Raw genomic sequence first — 6,828 nt, 5'->3', positions numbered from 1 at the left:
ATTAAATTGACACATTTAAATTAGATGCTTTAATATCTTGACATATTTCATCTTATTTCCTTTGTTATATATATCTATACCATTCGCAGAAACTCTGTTGGGTTGGAAAAAAATAGGAAAAAAGTATCGTTAGACCATTGATCTTTTATTTTTTGGTTCATTAAGCCATTTATCATTTATTTGAATACATTAAGCCTCTGATTATTTATTTTTAGTCTCAGCCCTTTATGACCAAATTAGTAAGTTATAAACATGTAATTCTATTAAAAACATGTTATTAACTTCATCTGTATTTGAAATTATTAAAAAAATACAAATTTCAAATATATGTGCAATGAATAACAATCTGTTAACCAAATTTTATGTTCAAAATTACTTTTTTTGGTCATCAAGGCTTACTGAGACAAAAAAAATAAATGATCAGTGGCTTAATGTATCCAAATAAAAGATCAAGGGCATAATAAACCAAAAAATGAAAGATCAGAGACCTAACGATGTTTTTTGCAAAAAAAAAAAAAAAAATATATCATGTACCATCCATTTTTTGTATATTAGCATATTGACTCCAATCTCTAGATATTTCAAATGGTTTACTGTCAATATTAATCATTTTTGTAAAGAAATTCAAAATAACTCATGCAATTGAAATATCCAAATTACGTTGGTTTTGGAAGGAGTTTATATTCCCAAGAAAATAAAAAATAGTGCTAGTTTAGGGAGACTTTTTGGGCAGCTTTTTAAAAAAAAAATTGGGGAAGATTTTGATAGATAATAGACATAAGAATTCTATTAGGATTCCATTAGAGCACCACCAGGAATCAAGGGATATAAGATAGGGATAGTGGGTTTAAGGATTTGATTAGTTAGAGAAGAAAATTAATTATTAGATTATTTACTAATTGAAAAGCGTTTTATTGGAAAAAATGACACATCAGTTCCTGCTTTCTTATTTAGCCCCATCAGCTACTGAAATCTCTAAAATTATGACATGTGTTACTTTTGTTCCACACTTTATATATATAATAGATTTTTCACTCCAATCATGATGAATATGAACTCCAAATCATCAACATCAATCAAATATAAACTTTATATCGATAACATATTTTCTCTATGAATATCACCTTGACTTATTTATTTTCGTAAAACCTCTATAATCAAATCCTTACAATAAGAAAAATCAATACCGATCATTCTTATACCCATCATCCTACATTCCATTAATAACTCCAAATAAATTTAAGTTTCTCATCAAACTATATGGATAATAAATACGATTTACTTAAATCGCAATGTGAAAGTTTTTGAAATCTCTAAGCAATATCCTCAAACACAATAAAAACCTAAAAATTTTACAATATCATTCAATTTTTTTATTTGATCTATAAATACTCAATTTGATCTTTATGTAAATTTAGACTATAATCCTCAAAACTTCAGTCTTTTCTCCAAACTCCAAATGATATCTTTACACCCATAAAAGTCAATAAATCTATAATATCATTCGATTTTTTTTATTTGACCTATAAACACTCAATTTGATCCTTAGATAAACTTAAACCATAATCACACAAACTTCAACTAAAAATAACTTCTATTAACAATATATGTACTACAAAATTTCAATGATCAACATATATATCCTCTTATATCATATTTATCTCTTAATTTCCTACCTCAAACTGTGCTTAAGATCAGCAAAATTTGTCCTCAAACTTCATATCTTAATTATTTCCTCAAACAATATTTAAGCTTACCAAATTTTCATATTTAATCAGCAAATTCTAAACTCTAATATATTCTCTCACTTTACTTCTCATTGATCACTAACATCGGTATCTCTCTAAACATCATTTATATAACTCTCAATACTGCTAAACTTCAACCCGATAAAGTTCAACAATAGATCTGCACTTGAATTCGGATATCATTTATTCAAATTAAGATTCCATAACTTGTTAAACTCCTATCATAATCTCCAATTTATAATCAACCTCCAAAACAATTAATTGAAATCTCCACATTTTCGGTTTCTTAATCACATATATATTAACATCAAAACTCATCATATCATTTCAAAGTCTCCTAACCTTACTTCACATCTGAGATACGTATATTTTATAAACCAGTAGCAGTGTCTCTCAAATAAGGAGAAAAATCAGAACAGAAACCAAATTCTGGTTTAGAGCTAAAATGACCAACACTCAAAATGACCAACATATTTTAGAGCTAAAACTTAAGCTTATAAGATAGTCATCAAAACCTTAGACAATATTCTCAAAACTTAAGTTCATAAAATAAAATTTGTGTATGTGTATCCATCCTCGAATTCCACCCGTGTAGATCATAACATCAATCATAACAATATCGAGATATCTCATTTATATCTCGTTCCTTGCCTAACAGTTAGGACTACCAGCCGTGCACTCTGGCCATACCGCCATTAGATATGGTCTTACAACTTACAACTCCTACCCTGGGAAATCCTAGATGGACAAAACCATTTTATCTTTCAAAATATCACAACTCATAACAATCATATTTGGACTTCAATCCAAAATAATAACAACAATAACCGCAACAGATTTCTCAATCCAAACAATTCGTAAAAAATCATCAAATTCATTTTATTCAATATATATATATATATATATATATATATATATATATACATTGAAACCAAAAACATATATGTATATATGTAAATCAACCAAATCAACCCTTAAATCAACATAATCAAGTAAATCTGAAATTCACATAGAAGCATAGTCAATAGATTCATTTGAACTATAATTTCACAATAAAAAAACAAAATCGTGAAAAATCTCAATTTACAAAATTCCTGCATAACCTTAAAATATCACTTTCTGAAAATTCTTTGATTATATATATATTTATATACATCAAACTTAAAATATAGTTAATAGTTACTTACCTTAGCTACTAATTGAAGAAAACACACTCGTTCAATTCTCCTTTAAATTCTGTCTAAGACGTTTCCCTCCAAACACTGTCGAAACTTAAAAACTCTTCGGTTAGGACTTAGATCTATGCATAAATTTCGAGTGATTCGGACGGTCGAATCTCCGTAAATCAAAGAAACGGTTCAGGAACGACGAAGAGGCAGAGAATGAAAAGAAAAATAAAAAAAGAAAAGTAAGATAATGATCATCAGCTAATTCGTTTGGATATATATATTCAAATCTAGAAAATATCCAGTTTGATCCTCCATCTTTATATAATCTTTTTAAAATTACCTTAAACTTTTAATTTACACTTAAAACCATCAAATTAACTCCAAAGTTTTCCCATAGCATCAAATAAAAATCACACACCCAATAATTATAATATATAATACTATCAATGTATAAATTCTAGAAATTGAGACACGGACGGGACACGATCGATCTATTTTATGTTAAGTTTAATCGTTTCTCCTTTATTTGGAGTGTATTTTTCTTTCACTGTGTATGGGAATGTGTGTTCTATCTCTCTTTATGTATGTCATCGAGTTTTTCTTCATGGAAATATAGAAAAGTTTTATCTACTATCAGACAGGTCTGACTCATTCAAAGAACATTAAGTCATTTCTGGATATAGATACTATGAAATTAATTCTAGATGGAGCGTGTTTTCCACTATTATGCAAAAACAGTTTGAGCAATGCCTATTATTGCTCTATCACGATCTATGAATTTGAAAATGCAGATTAAAGCAATTTCGATATACTTATGGATTGTAGTTTCGTAACTAATTTCATCGAATGGTACTATTTTTCTATAAATGATATACCACATTTCTTCTTAAAAAGAAGTAGAACTAGAATAAGCTTAATATTAGGCAAATTCATACATAAAGGGGTATATTCGAACGAGAACTTCTACTATACATCGGGTATAATACACCGAACAATTAAAAAAAGAGATGTATATCAATTTATGGGAGATGGTTGATGTAATTGAACAGGTGTATTATACCGAAAGCATGATACAAATTCTCATATTCAAACTCCCTAAAACGTTAAAGTCATATTTAATCTTTAGCTTGATATAAAACATTATGTAAAAGTTTATAGATTAATAAGTAGTAAAACTCACATGGTAATAATGAGATAGGCCAGTTATTGATCGATACGGCTATTAATTTAATCAGATTGAGCTTAAAAACAACTTACATCCTTATACATGGGTCAAGCTACAGAGGGTTAAACAACTTACATCTTTATACATGGGTCAAGCTACAGAGGGTTGGTCGGCCTTTTGAACAACCCTAAGAGAGGTTGGTCGAAGTGACTATGTTGCTCTTTGCCATGGTCGAGAGCCCTCTAGCCCAGACAGATAAAAAAACGGAGGTTTGTTTATTTTTAATTTGTCCTAACAAAAACGACATCATTTTAATTAGGGTAAAGTATAAAAAAAAACTTATGGTTTGTCCTATTTGCACATAGAGATATGTGGTTTAAAAGTTTGCAAACAGAGATATTTGATATGTTTTTTTTATAAAACAAAATATTTTAAATAACATTGTTAAATTCTGATGCCATCAATAACATTTTTATTTTATTTTTTAAATTACATTTATATATTGACAAAACACATACTAAAAAATTAAACTGCAAGTATCACTACAAAAAAATATGCCTATACCAACAGTTTTTTAAATGCACTTATAAAAAGTGTCGCTACTAAAAATTACTAAATAACCTTATACCTCTTACACATATATATAACCTTTATCATGTTTTAATCCCTTACTCCAAAAAAACTGTTTGCTTATAAGAGAATTAGGTTTTATTGAAGCCCAATAGCTAAAGAGCCCCAAAACTTATAAGGAAAAAAGCCCAAATTCTGAATCATTAGGTTTGCGTGTTATCACTTTCTGGGATTTCACATTTGTCATCTTGCTCAAATTCACGATTTCGTCTCGTATGCTTCACAGATCTTTGTGCGATTTCACAAATCTTCCATTACAAATCCTCTACAAATCTTCCATTGCAGATCTTCTATGTGACTTCACATCATTGATTTAGTTTGTGAGGGGCGATTTACTCCGTGTGATCTATGCTTTATTCTCTTTGATTTACAATCCCATCTCTATCGCCTGTACTTCTTCATTCTATTCTTTTCTTCAACATATCATTATGGGCTGGCTTTGATTTAAGAACTTCAAGTTCTGATTCTCTAAAACCTTAGCAATTTTATCGTTTCTATTTGGTTCGATAGGTTTTAGGATTCCGTTGAAGTGATTGGATGAGAAGGCAAAGGTTCTGATCCCTTTTTCAGTTCCTCCAGGTTTACTCCGTAGCTATCCTGTTCCTTTTTTTATGTTTGCCTTTACATACATAATATTTGTTGTCCTTGCTAATATGATATGCTTGCTAAATTTGAATATCCTTTTACTTGGCATGGCAATTTAGTACATTTTTCTAGTTATCTCAAGTTGCTTTAGAAATATCCACACATGTTTAACAATTATGGTATAGGATAATCACGAATGCAAGTGCAAAGAGTGACTGCAGTGTACTATTCACTATCCTTTTACATCAGCTGTGTTATCATACTGTTTGATCAATACTATCCTTTTACATTAATACACTTCATAATTAATGTAGTAGCTGGGGAAAAAAATCCTTTTTCATATTTAGGAGGCCAGTTCTAGATTTGGAGCCAAAAAAAAAATTTGATACTTGTATAGCCTACACTTGCAAATGGTAATGCTCTCCATATTACTTATTGATTCCTGAAATTTTGCTTCTTAAATGGTTAAGTATTAAATTCTAACCCTTCTGCGGTCAGGGGTGAGACCTAAAAGTTACTAACAGGAGGCTAGCATGATTAATTTTATATAATCATGAAGTACATGTTAGAAAGACTTAAGCTTTAAAAAAGAACTAGGGGTTCAAGAATGTGTCATAGGATAACATAAGAATGTGTCATAGAACTAGGGGTTTGATAACTCGGGGAAAAATCCTTGATCGGAGCACGTCCCTGTGAGGCGCCGTTGGGATCGGCTGGGGACACTCCGATGCCAAAGTCAGTAAGGAAGATCAAGAGAGCAAACTGAATTGACAAAGAGTAAGTGAATGTGTACCTTGATAGCCTAGGGATGTAGGTTATATATAGCTAAAAAGTCGTAACCTTCAGCAACTAGAAGGTCTCCATTAATGCTCCATTAATGGCGGTTACTGGTTACCTTTAAGCTGGCGGTTACTGGTTACCTTTAACCTGGCGGTTAGCTAATTGATAGCTCATTAATGGTCTTTATGGCCGAGCCGGCGGTTAGCCGTTACTGTGATGAATCAGGTGAAAGAGGATATTCGCCTCATAGGTTCGCCAGCGGATCTCACTGAGCTGAACCGTGGAGATACGCCATCCGGTTCTTCTTGCGGCGTTCTCAATGTGAATATCCCTTTTGGTCCTTGGGATAATATTCTGTCAGTAGGATGAATATCCCTTTTCGTATTCTTTTATCTGTCAAGGCGTACGTACGCTCTCCTTGAGAGCTATGGCGGGTCTCCGCTACTCGCTCTCATCGGGCGTATCTCGTTATGGCGTATCTCGCCATGGTTCACGTGGCGTGGCATAATGCTAGAGACTCCTTCCTTTTCCTTATTATTTGCATATTCTTCCCTGCATTAATTATCATTAATTTCACATTAATCATGTATAAATATCTCTTTTAGAAGGAATAATGGTTTGCCATTATTTCTATTAATTTTCCCTTATTCCTTATTCAAGAATAATTTGGGTTGTTATCAGAAGCCCTCCCTAAAGGTATAAAAAGCTCTTTAGGGCTGTCTAAATGGTGTTTTATTTTTCTATCTTGGAG

The sequence above is a fragment of the Euphorbia lathyris genome, chromosome 7, assembly GCF_963576675.1.
Source record: "Euphorbia lathyris chromosome 7, ddEupLath1.1, whole genome shotgun sequence".
NCBI lineage: Eukaryota > Viridiplantae > Streptophyta > Magnoliopsida > Malpighiales > Euphorbiaceae > Euphorbia > Euphorbia lathyris.
Note: the sequence above shows the minus strand (reverse complement) of the source record.